The sequence below is a fragment of the Schistocerca serialis genome, chromosome 3 (assembly GCF_023864345.2).
Source record: "Schistocerca serialis cubense isolate TAMUIC-IGC-003099 chromosome 3, iqSchSeri2.2, whole genome shotgun sequence".
NCBI lineage: Eukaryota > Metazoa > Arthropoda > Insecta > Orthoptera > Acrididae > Schistocerca > Schistocerca serialis.
This window is the reverse complement of record NC_064640.1, coordinates 430,095,480-430,109,507: the sequence shown is the minus strand read 5'-3', so window position 1 is coordinate 430,109,507 and position 14,028 is coordinate 430,095,480.

The window sequence follows — 14,028 nt, the reverse complement described above, 5'->3', positions numbered from 1 at the left end:
GTAATAATTCCAATCCCAAAGAAAGCAGGTGTTGACAGATGTGAAAATTACCGAACTATCAGTTTAATAAGTCACAGCTGCAAAATACTAACGCGAATTCTTTACAGACGAATGGAAAAACTGGTAGAAGCCGACCTCGGGGAATATCAGTATGGATTCCGTAGAAATGTTGGAACACGTGAGGCAATACTGACCTTACGACTTATCTTAGAAGAAAGATTCAGGAAAGGCAAACCTACGTTTCTAGCATTTGTAGACTTAGAGAAAGCTTTTGACAATGTTGACTGGAATACTCTATTTCAAATTCTGAAGGTGACAGGGGCAAAACACAGGGAGCGAAAGGCTATTTACAATTTGTACAGAAAGCAGATGGCAGTTATAAGAGTCGAGGGGCATGAAAGGGAAGCAGTGGTTGGGAAGGGAGTGAGGCAGGGTTGTAGCCTTTCCCCGATGCTATTCAATCTGTATATTGAGCAAGCAGTAAAGGAAACAAAACAAAAGTTCGGAGTAGGCATTAAAATCCATGGAGAAGAAATAAAAACTTTGAGGTTCGCCGGTGACATTGTAATTCTGTCAGAGACAGCAAAGGACTAGGAAGAGCAGTTGAACGGAATGGACAGTGTCTTGAAAGGAGGGTATAAGATGAACGTCAACAAAAGCAAAACGAAGATAATGGAATGTAGTTGAATTAAGTCTGGCGATGCTGAGGGAATTAGATTAGGAAATGAGACACTTAAAGTAGTAAAGGAGTTTTGCTATTTGGGGAGTAAAATAACTGATGATGGTCGAAGTAGAGAGGATATAAAATGTAGACTGGCAGTGGCAAGGAAAGCGTTTCTGAAGAAGAGAAATTTGTTAACATCGAGTATTGATTTAAGTGTCAGGAAGTCATTTCTGAAAGTATTTGTATGGAGTGTAGCAATGTATGGAAGTGAAACATGGACGATAAATAGTTTAGACAAGAAGAGAATAGAAGCTTTCGAAATGTGGTGCTACAGAAGAATGCTAAAGATTAGGTGGGTAGATCACATAACTAATGAGGAGGTATTGAATAGAATTGGGGAGAAGAGGAGTTTGTGGCACAACTTGAATAGAAGAAGGGATCGGTTGGTAGGACATGTTCTGAGACTTCAAGGGATCACCAATTTAGTAATGGAGGGCAGCGTGGAGGGTAAAAATCGTAGAGGGAGACCAAGAGATGAATACACTAAGCAGATTCAGAAGGATGTAGGCTGCAGTAGGTACTGAGAGATGAAGAAGCTTGCACAGGACAGAGTAGCATGGAGAGCTGCATCAAACCAGGCTCAGGATTGAAGACCACAACAACAACAACAATAACAACAACAACAATTCTTTGTCAGGGGTAGCTCAGTAGGCATTCCCACTGCCCATCACACGAGTTGCATCCAGTCTTCGTATGGACAGGCACGCTCCATTTGTCAGCTCACCGCTAGCCAACGGGGTGAATTCATTTAAACCGGGCTCTATTGGGTTAATAAGAATTCAGTAATAAGAGCTTACCTTGAGGCGTAAACTTTTCAACCTTTCGTAACTGTGGGATGAAAATAGTAGTAACGAGTGGTTATGCCAGGAAGCGCCATCAAGGAGGAAAGCACTAGTAGCAGGGAGAACAGTACTAGCAGCAGAAGAAGGGAACGAACCAATGGGAATGCTTATACGAGGCAGAAGCCAGTCAGTCTGTTACCAAAGTACTTGTTTCTGAAACATTCAATCTCAAATGAATGTTCTCCAGACTAGAGGTTTAGAGGAGCTAGATAAGGACCCTTTGCAGAATGAGATTTTCACTCTGCAGCGGAATGTGCGCTGATATGAAACTTCCTGGCAGATTAAAACTGTGTGCCCGACCGAGACTCGAACTCGGGACCTTTACCTTTCGCGGGCAAGTGCTCTACCAACTGAGCTACCGAAGCACGACTCATGCCCGGTACTCACAGCTTTACTTCTGCCAGTACCTCGTCTCCTACCTTCCAAACTTTACAGAAGCTCTCCTGCGAACCTTGCAGGAGAGCTTCTGTAAAGTTTGGAAGGTAGGAGACGAGGTACTGGCAGAAGTAAAGCTGTGAGTACCGGGCGTGAGTCGTGCTTCGGTAGCTCAGTTGGTAGAGCACTTGCCCGCGAAAGGCAAAGGCCCCAAGTTCGAGTCTCGGTCGGGCACACAGTTTTAATCTGCCAGGAAGTTTCACCCTTTGCAGAGTTTAGAGCACAGATAGAAATGCTGCAGGATATGGGGAACAGGTGGCAGATTTCTTGGCAGCTCTGATTTTCGAGGGTGCGTGCTTATGTAGTATCTTAACCACATCCGTTGTCTTTTGGTGGTAGCCACGTGTTAAGTTGTATAGCTAATAGTTAGTTGAAGAAGGCATTTGATTTAGAGAAGAGACTTTTCTGTAGCTGGGGCTAAAAAACAGTGGCATTAGTTTGCCGAATTAAAGCGAATCTTTAAGTACTGCTAGAACGTCGATAAAAATATAATTTGCGTTTCCTTTAGCAATCGTGATGAAATTAAAATTATGAAACATCCTGGCAGATCAAAACTGTGTGCCCGACCGAGACTCGAACTCGGGACCTTTGCCTTTCGCGGGCCAGTGCTCTCCTGCGAAACTTGCAAAACTAGCACTCGGAGGGGGCGTGAGTCGTGCTTGGGTAGCTCAGTTGGTAGAGCACTTGCCCGCGAAAGGCAGAGGTCCCGAGTTCGAGTCTCGGTCGGGCACACGGTTTTGATCTGCCAGGAAGTTTCATATCATCGCACATTCCGCTGCAGAGTGAAAATCTCATTCAGGTTAATTAAAATTACTTTGCATAACGAAATAGAAGCGCATCTCACGTCACCTGAAGGTCACAGGGACGAGGGCAGCGAACCTTCTCACGGACGTCGCCAAAATAAGAGAAGAAACGTCAAAGTTTCACTACGTTTGGGATTCGATCCAGAGAATAATGAATTCAAATAAATCTGCATTATTGACGTTAAAATTAAGAAGACTGGATATATAAGTACCTGATGACTTTGTTCTATTATTTGTAACGTTTTTCTGCTTTATAAAAAAGAAATCTGTTAGGGATCCTCACACGCACCAGTGATGTTACTTTAAATCGGTCACTTTCCTCTACTCTGTCATACATGAGCGAAAATGAACTGCTGTGTTAGGAGCGGTGACACTGATCTCCATATGTCGACCAGTATTAGCAATAAACGATAATAAACGGAATGAAATTTATTAAACTTGTTTTGGAACACTTTTACAGGGAACTGTAAGCTATCTTGCAGAATGCATTCAGTTTTCATTGCCACCAAGTGCGTTGTGTACATCTTGCCAGTCTGTATTTCGCAAAAGCAGTTTAAAGTCTGAAAGCCTCCTATTCCATTCTGAATAAAACTGAAGAAGTTAGTGACATCATTTGCCTGAAAATATTACCCTTTTTAAACAAAATTTTGACCCAAGCATAAACATTAACGAGATCTAATTTCGATTTCATTGATATATTCACAAGTGGAAAGTGTTGACGTAGTGCAACGAAAAATTTAAGAGGAACTTGAACGTTTATTTACCTGAATGCAACATTATATTCATACCTTCCAATCCCCTGTCAAAATCTATAAATGTCTGTGTGCTACCCTCCCTTATAGAGGGGACGCGTGATATGAGGATTTAAAACTTCGCTATCTAAAGAGAAGAATGTATTCACAAATTAACTTGAAACAGAGTAATCACTCCAAACGTATTCAGAATCAACGTGAAGGCTAGCTCCAAAGTCTGTTAATTCCCGTCGTCCGGCCATAATCGCATCGGAAACCTTTTCACATGAATTATCTGAGTACAAATGACAGCTCCGCCAACGCACTGCTCTTTTATACCTTGTGTGCGTGATACTACTGCCATCTGTGTATGAGCAGATCGCTATTCCATGACTTTTGTATCCTCAGTGTAAAATAGAAACAAACGCTCTAGTGTTGTCAACGTCCTAATTTACACGATATACACTGCCGGAAAAAAATAGTACACCTGGAAAGGCGACGTCGATTTTGATCCAATGACGTCATAGATTACATGGGAGATAGTAGATGTATCGATAACGATTTCATCTTCATCTACATCTACATTTATACTCCACAAGCCACCCAACGGTGTGTGGCAGAGGGCCTCCCTTTCCTGTTCCAGTCGCATATGGCTCGCGGGAAGAACGACTGCCGGAAAGCCTCTGTGCGCGCTCGAATCTCTCTAATTTTACATTCGTGATCTCCTCGGAAGGTATAAGTAGGGGGAAGCAATATATTCGATACCTCATCCAGAAACGCACCCTCTCGAAACCTGGATAGCAAGCTACAACGCGATGCAGAGCGCCTCTCTTGCAGAGTGTGCCACTTGAGTTTGCTAAACATCTCCGTAACGCTATCACGCTTACCAGATAACCCTGTGACGAAACACGCCGCTCTTCTTTGGATCTTCTCTATCTCCTCTGTCAACCCGACCTTGTACGGATCCCACACTGATGAGCAATACTCAAGTATAGGTCGAACGAGTGTTTTGTAAGCCACCTCCTTTGTTGATGGACTACATTTTCTAAGGACTCTCCCAATGAATCTCATCCTGGCACCCGCCTTACCAACAATTAATTTTATATGATCATTCCACTTCAAATCGTTCCGTACGCATACTCCCAGATACTTTACAGAAGTAACTGCTATCAGTGTTTGTTCCGCTATCATATAATCATACAATAAAGGATCCTTCTTTCTATGTATTCGCAGTACATTACATTTGTCTATGTTAAGGGTCAGTTGCCACTCCCTGCACCAAGTGCCTATCCGCTGCAGATCTTCCTGCATTTCGCTGCAATGTTCTAATGCTGCAACTTCTCTGTATACTACAGCATCATCCGTGAAAAGCCGCATGGAACTTCCGACACTATCTACTAGGTCATTTATATATATTGTGAAAAGCAATGGTCCCAAAACACTCCCCTGTGGCACGCCAGAGGTTACTTTAACGTCTGTAGACGTCTCTCCATTGGTAACAACATGCTGTGTTCTGTTTGCTAAAAACTCATCAATCCAGCCACACAGCTGGTCTGATATTCCGTAGGCTCTTACTTTGTTTATCAGGCGACAGTGCGGAACTGTATCGAACGCCTTCCGGAAGTCAAGGAAAATGGCATCCACCCGGAAGCCGACACCGTAGTGGCTTAGCTACCACATCGCCCTCTGTGTCTCTTTTTTAATAGGGAATGCTCACAGCCAGAAGGCTGTGTGTGGTACAGGCGTGTGAAGTAAGCAGGCAAACATCCCACGGAGACGCACTTGTGCTTCCTATGGCCAAATGAGCGAGTTCGAAAGGGGTCAGATTGTGGCCTTCCGAGTGGCGGGATGGTGCTTTCGAAGAAGTGCCACACAAGTAGGACTTGCTGCGTCAGTTGCGCAGCGATGCTGGTCCAGTGGTCACGTGAACAATCTCACGTATGTAGACGAGTTTCTGGACGTCCACGCAGCACAGACGCCCGCTAGGATCGTCGTATTGTGAGGGCAGCAGTGGCAGATGGTACAGCTACCACAGCACTGATAAGAGGGCTATTGAACCCAGACGTGTCAACGCGAACTGTTGCGAACCGGTTATTAACAGTGGGACTACGTACACGCACACTTCTAGCCCCTCTTTCACTCACGCCACAGCGTCAAAGTGCACGGCTCGACTGGTACTGTCAGAAAATCCCTTGGAAGATGGAATGGCACACTGTGGTCTTCAGCTATGCAAGCTGATTCCGCCTGCACGCAAGTGATGGTCGTTTGTGCGTACGACGTAGACCTGGTGAGTGTTGTCTCCTTAGGTTGCATTCGTCCTAGACAGACTGGCCTCACTCCATGCCTTATTATTTCGGGTGCGATAAGCTAGAACTCGCGTTCACATTTGTTGTTGCTGGAGGGGACGCTAACCAGCGCTCGGTACGTGTAAAACGCTGTTAGGCCCCTCCTTTTGCCGTTCCTCCAACATGAAGTTATAGTAATGTGTTGTTCCAACAGGATAATGCACGCCCATACATTGTCCGCGAAACGCAACGTGCTCTGCAACAGGTGCAGCAACTTCCCTGGCCTGCACGATCCTTGGACTTGTCTCCAATGGAGCACGTGTGGGATATGATGGGACGACAAGTGACTCGTGCGACTCGTCAACCAACAACTCTTACAGAACTACGTGAACAGGTCGAGCAGGCGTGGCGTAACGTATCCCAGCACAGTATTCGCCGTCTGTACGATGGACTGGATGCAAGAGTCAGCGCCTGCATTGCCAACCATGGGGGCTACATCACGTACTAATGTGGGTGTTTCAGCATGAGTCGATACCTTGTGCCTCAGAACTGCTTGTGCTATTGATCTGTAAATGTAATCATTTCATGTACTCCTTACAGTGCTGTTGCAACAATAAATCTTGAATAAATTGAAATCCTGTTAAAGGTTGTACTATCCGTTTTTACCGGCAGTGTCAAGTCTATGTGTAGAATCATCATTATCACGATTTCACTTGACACTGTGACTGTGAACACAGGTCTGCCGACTACGTCTATGCGAGCGTATGGCCCGCATCTCGTGGTCGTGCGGTAGCGTTCTCGCTTCCCACGCCCGGGTTCCCGGGTTCGATTCGCGGCGGGGTCAGGGATTTTCTCTGCCTCGTGATGGCTGGGTGTTGTGTGCTGTCCTTAGGTTAGTTAGGTTTAAGTAGTTCTAAGTTCTAGGGGACTTATGACCACAGCAGTTGAGTCCCATAGTGCTCAGAGCCATTTGAACCATTTTTGCGAGCGTATAATTGGAAAAAATGCTGTTTCTTTCAGTCGATTCCGTTTCCGTTGGAGAAAATCAGCCTAAATTGTTTTTTCTCTTTTTCCCTTGTTAAATGGTCATCTCCTTCTTGTCTTGCTTTACTCTTCTTCCTGTGTTTTGGCAGGCCTACCTGACGAATCACGAACCGTGTCGGATTTGTTGTTGGTAGCAGTTATGGTCATCCTCTGAACGTCCACCTTTTCCGGCTGGAATTTTCTCTGCGGGCACGTGGCTCTGCAAACCCATGCACGTGACTGGTCCTCATGCTAGCAACTGTTCGCCGGTCCAGTAGTCGAACCTGGGAACTTTGCCCTTCGCAGGCAGGTGCTCTACCGACTGAGCTATCCAAGCCCGACTGACGACCCACCCTCATAGCTTTATTTACGCCAGTACCTAACCTTCTGCCTTCAAAACTTCACAGAAGCTTTGCTATATCTTGTAACACTAGTATGCCTGGAAGAAAGGATAGCTGGCCGCGGTGGCCGTGTGGTTCTAGGCGCTTCAGTCCGGAACCCCGCGACTGCTACGGTCGCAGGTTCGAATCCCGCCTCGGGCATGGATGTGTGTATTGTCCTTAGGTTAGTTAGGTTTAAGTAGTTCTAAGTTCTAGGGGACTGATGACCTCATATGTTAAGTCCCGTAGTGCTCAGAGCCATTTTAACCATTCTGAATAAAGGATATTGCAAAGACACAGCCGTGGGGTTTTGTTTCCTGAATGACTTTTCACTCTGCAGCGAAATGTGCGTTGAGGTGTGGTACTGTCGGAAGTAAAGCGTGAATCGTGATTGTGTAGCTCTGCCGGTAGAGTATTTACTGGCGAAAGGAGAACGTTCCAGATTCGAGTCACTATCCGGTATACAGTTTTAATCTCCCAGGAAGTTACAAATCATCGCACATTCTGCTGCTGAGTGCAGATTCATTCTGCCAACAATCTCCCAGTTTGTGTGTAAGTCATGTCACCGCAATATCCGTTCTTGCTGGAGTACCAGTCCCGCAAGTTATGCACGACAATTTCTGTGAGGTTTGAAAGGTGGGTAATGAGGTTCTGGCGGAAGTAAAACTGTGAGGGCAAGTCGTGAGTGCTTGAAGAGTTCACTCGGTAGACCACTTGTCCACGAAGCCAAAGGTCCTGGGTTCGAGTTCCAAGCCGGCACAGAGTAGTAATCGGCCAATAACTTTCAAATCAGCACACATTCCACTGCAGAGTGAAAATTTATTCTAGGAACACAGGTTGTAACTTCTAGAACTCCTTGCTGTTGTCGATACTGTTTGTCTTAAGGGGCTCCGGAAAGGCTCAAAATCATGAAAAGTTCAATTTTTACTTTTTTGCGTTTTCTGAATCTGCAGACTATTACCTTTTAATACATATATAATTTATTCAATTCCGAAGACTACAACTATTTTTAAATTTTTTTTGAAATGTGTTTACATGGGCGTGACCCACTGCGGCGCTGTTAAACTGCTGTCAAATGGTGTTATTATTAACGTCCGGGTTCATCAGGTACATTTTAGTGATGTGAGATAAAGTATGTGTTGTGGCTAAACTGTGATGGTTCAATATATATCGCTGGTGTGATTGTCGATTATTTCATGTGTATTTACTCTGTCGTTATCTCGAAAATATTCGTAATTAATTCTGTTTCTTGAGTCTCTGTTTTGTTGAAGTATAATAATGAGTAAAAGTAAAGTTATTAGAAATCCTCTGAAGGCTTTTAAGAAAAGGAGAAATGTTGGAAAGCCAAAGGTATGTGTTATTACTGTAAACAATAAAGACGATAACCAAGTGAGTGAACCTAACCTATCAAGTACACCTGCCCATAGCAGTCAAAGTGGGAAAGAAAATACTTCACAGAAGAAGCTTGGTTCAATGAGTGAAAACCATGAATGTTTTATGGGCGAATCGGATGTGAATGAAATATTTGATATGTCGGTTCTCAAAGGAATTATTTGAAACTGTGTAAGATGTATTCATCGTAGTGAAGTTGGTCTGGAACTCTCCATAATAAAGCACGTAGGACTTGCTAGCGAAATACAACTGAAATGTGATAAGTGTTCATACATGACCACCTTTTGGAACAGTGTTGCAGTAACTGCAACTGAAGAAAATGGTAGCAAAATCTACGAACACAACAACGAGCGATGCTTGCTTTAGACAAGGAACGCCTTCGGGCTGCAGACAGAGCTGTAAAGAGTCTAGAAATACAAGCAAGAGTAAACAGGAGGAGGAACAAGAGGAAGCTGGAGGAGGAGTTTGCAGAGGATGAAGATAATCCATCCTATGGACCTGGAATGCACTAAAAAGTTAATCCAATCTTTGTCGCTCGATTCCCAAAACTTTTATTTTCTCATACTAATTACATGTTTTCTAAGGAACTTCCAAACATATTTGTTTCAAACTTTCAGTAAATGTTACACAGTACCTTCTGCATAATTTAACACAGCCTTTTTCCAAAAAACAGTATATTTTTGAATATATAAATAAAAAATTGCAAAAAAATGTTGTGAATTTTCATTACAATTGAAAAAAAATCATCTTTAATAACTGAACTAAAATTTTGTAAAATCCCTATGTTAAGTTGTAGCCCATATTCCAATAAATAATCTGTAAAAAGTTCAACTTCCTACCTCAAATACTTTGTGAGGAAAGATGCAATTTATAAGCGTTATTTTAACATTGCAAGTATAGGGCGTTCCGGAGCCCCTTAAGGCTAATATAGTTTCCGAACATTGTCGAAGACACTTGGAAACTGATGTATGTACAAATATAAAAACTCTTAGTCAAATTTTCTTTGAGGGATGGGACCATGAGCCCCATAATCGCTTCGCCCCAACCACCCCCACCCCGCCCACTCCCAGATCGGTGACTGAGTGGTAGTGCAATATACACACAAACGTAATGCAATTGCTTGTTATTATACAGAATATGGCTCTTCTACTGCCTGTGTTGAGCCCAGGGGTCTCTATAACTTTTCAAGTGATTTTTATCATACAAGGTACAATACGAGCTTCTGTAAGAGTGAACGTTTCACGTGAAATGCGTATTTACTAGCCAGAATTGTGATATTAATTTTGGGCGGACTACACAAGCAGCGACATCACCCATCATAGAAGCTTCTCAATGTGGAAAAAATACCGAAAACAATGATTCGAGTGATGGACCGCGATAAGGCTGATGTAAAAATCGGTACATTCGCCTAATAGCAATTACCAGTTACGAGAGATCCTCTTGCGGGCAGACAGAAGGCGTGTATCTGTACAAAATGCTACATCTACATTTATATTCCGCAAGCCATATTATGGTGTGTGGTGGAGGTTCTTCCGTGTACCACTGTCACTTACCCTTTCCTTATCTAGTCGGGAATTTTATGCGAAATGAATGGTTCGAATGGCTCTGAGCACTATGGGACTTAACATCTGAGATCATCAGTCGCTAGAACTTAGAACTACTTAAACCTAACTAACCTAAGGACATCACACACATCCATGCCCGAGGCAGGATTCGAACCTGCGACCGTAGCGGTCGCGCGGTTCCCAACTGAAGCGCCTAGAACCACTCGTCCACAATGGCCGGCGCGAAATGAATGATTGTTGGTGAGCCTCCGGACGAGCTCTAGTATTAAATTCATGGTTTTTTCGTGAAATATACGTAGGAAGAAGTAATATTTTCGTTGAATCATCCAGGGAAATACGCTGAATTTTAGCAGTAAATAACACCGGGATGCACAACGCCTCTCTTGTAACGTCCGCCTCTGGAGTTGGATGTCGATCTCTGTGACGCTTTCACGATTACTAGACGAACGTGTGACGAAACGAGCCGCTCTTCCTTAGATCTTCTCTTCTTCTCAATAAATTGTTTTATTAGTCATGTATCGGTCGAACGGGGTTTCTAGAAGCATCGTCTTGCGTGGGTGCAATACACGAGGGGCGTTTGAAAAGTCCGTGCAAAAATAAAAACTACTTATGTGTTTGGGGTAAACCTTTTTTATTTTTCGACATAGTCTCCTTTTAGACGTATACAATTCGTCCAGCGCTATTCTAATTTGTTGATCCCTTCCGAATAATAGGAGTTGTCCACGTCCGCAAAATAGCTATTAGTTGCTGCAATCACCTCCTCGTTTGAATAAAATCGGTGTCCTGCCAGCCATTTCTTCAAATTGGGGATCAAATAGTAGTCCGAGGGAGCCAAGTCTGGAGAATAGGGGGGATGTGAAACGAGTTGGAATCCTATTTCCATTAATTTTGCGACCACAATTGCTGAGGTGTGTGCTGGTGCATTGTCGTGATGGAAAAGGACTTTTTTGCGGTCCAATCGCCGGCGTTTTTCTTGCAGCCGGCGTTTTTCTTGCAGCTCGGTTTCCAAACGGTCCAATAACGATGAATAATATGCACCTGTAATAGTTTTACCCTTTTCCAGATAGTCGATGAGGATTATTCCTTGCGAATCCCAAAAGACAGTCGCCATAACCTTTCTGGCCGAAGGAATGGTCTTCACCTTTTTTGGTGCAGATTCTCCCTTGGTAACCCATTGTTTAGATTGTTCTTTGGTCTCAGGAGTATAGTAATGTATCCATGTTTCATCCACAGTGACGAAACGACACTTAAGTCCCGCGGATGCTTCCTGAACAGCTGCAAACCATCCTTGCAACGCGTCACATGATTCCGTTTTTGGTCAAGCATGAGCAATCGTGGAACCCATCTTGCAGATAGCTTTCTCATGTCCAAATGTTTATGCAAAATATTATGTACCCGTTCATTCGAGATACCCACAGCACTAGCAATCTCATGCACCTTACTTAACTCTTCTGTCATCCATCACCATATCATGTATTTTATCAACGATTTCTGGAGCATGACTTGTGCACATATGGCCACTCCGAAAATTTTGAAACCATCTATAAACTGTTCTGATCGAAGGTGCGGAGTCACCGTAATGCTTATCAAGCTTCTCTTTAGTCTCCTGAGGTGTTCTGCCTTTCATAAAGTAATGTTTAATCACCATACGAAATTCTTTTTCGTCCATTTTTTGACAATCACTCGACTCCCTTGATTCACACGAATTCCAACTACAAATAAATAGACCAATATGGCTGAAACTTGGTGTGCGTTCTTTCCAAAGATGCTACTAACTAAACATAACCTCGATACGCGCCGGTGGTGCCATCTCTCGGACTTTGCACAGACTTTTCAAACGCCCCTCGTATTTGCTGAGAATTCTTCCAGTGAATCACAATCTGGCATCTCCCTTTCTTGTGATTAGTTCCACTTTAAATTACTCAGTATGTATACTCCCAGATATTTAGTGGATGACTTCTTCCTGTTCTTCTTCGGTAATCGTGTAATTATACAATAACCCGTCTATTTATACGCAATGTATTACGTCAGTTTATTTTGAGGGTCAGCTACCAACACTGCACCAAACGTCGATCCGCTACCGGTCTTCCTGCATTTTGCTACAATTTTCTAGCGTTGCGACTTCTCCGTGTTTTGACGGGTGATGGCATTACTGATTCTGAACAAAAACCTTGATGTGGATGTTTGCCCTATTCCGAATGGTTTCCGAGACAGAACACTTCTAATGCACATTTCTATTTATTTTCTGTATTATTGATTGTCAGTGTTTACAACGTACCACGGCAATATAGAGGAAGTTGAGACGAACATTTTGATACGGGACGCTTGTGGTCTATCAAGTCGGAAAACTACCTCAAACTGGCCTACTAAATGTACCTAAGCTACAGCGCACGCGCGTCGTGCGAGATTTTCAATATCCTCGCGATCTCTCCACGCAAGCTGTTAGTCCTAGACAAAAAATAAATAGGACCTTTTTTGTAGCAAATTTAATGTAGTTTACTTGTGTACTGAGACACGTTTTCGTTGGAGTGTGCGGTTTTCGAGTTATTAAAGAAAAACTTACAAAAGGGATATATAATTTGCCGTTCGTCCGTTGACGGGCAGGGCTATGGTTGTCGGTTCACACATACAAACATTCCTCGCCCCGTCACTGCCCCAACGTGATACGCACACGTGTCGAATTGATCTTACTATTTGTCTCCACATCACGTCAGAGGCATTCACACCTAAGCTTCGTTTCGGAGCACACACACGTCATCTGCGGTTTAGTCATACAGTAAGCATGGCGGCCCAGTATTCGTTTGAAGAACGAGATATGGTTTTTGTTTATGGACTAGCCGACGGTAATGTGCATGAAGTTCGACAGTTGTATGAGGAACTGTACCCAGCAAGACGCCACCCACACTCGCGAACGTTTACGCCAATTCACCAGCGACTTGGCGAAACAGGCACGATAGTGGGATATCATGGTGTTGCTGGAAGACCTCGAGCACAACGGGATGCTGCATTTGAAGAGACTGTTCTTCGAGGAAGCATCTACGTCAAGTACTCGAGTGGTTGGACACGCCATGGGGGTCACTCATGGGTTAGTTTGGGAGATTTTGAAGGCCAGCATCCATTTAGTTTCCGCCCTGTCCAAGACCTAAATCTTGTAGCGGCCTATGAACACAGCCTAGGGTTTAGTTGGTGGTTTCTGCGACTTGTTGCACGAGATCCCGACTTCCTCGCCATTTTGTTGTTTACCGACGAGTGCACCTTCCATCGGGATGGCCTTTACAACACTCGAAACGTTCATTATTGGGAAAGGGGAAATCCTCACGTCACATACGTCCATGGACACCAGGAACGATTTTCGCTCAACATTTGGGCAGGCATTGTGGGTGACCATCTGATTGGGCCGGTCAGTCTACTTCCTCGACTTACTGGGACAAATTACTTTCATTTTTGTAAGAAACTCTAACCAGCCTCGTGGAAGATGTTCCCCTGGACATACGGTTACGCATGTGGTTGCAACATGATGGGGCGCCCGCACATAAAGTCTGCTGTGCGTGGATATTTAAATGAACTCTTTGACGGCCGGGTAGTTGGCAGAAGTGCTCGTAGGACATAGCCTCCGCGATCACCAGACCTCACGCCACCGGACTTTTTCCTGTGGGGATTCTTCAAGGTTCTAGTTCACCTAGAAACGAAGAGGAATTAATGGATCGCATTCAGCCTGCCGCCATTCACATCAGAGCAATGCCAAGAATCTTTGAAAGAATTCAGCAAAACACCGTTCGACGTTACCAAGCTTGTGTCTCGTCAGAGAGTCGCCAGTTCGAGCATCTGCTTTAAGTAAACAATATCCT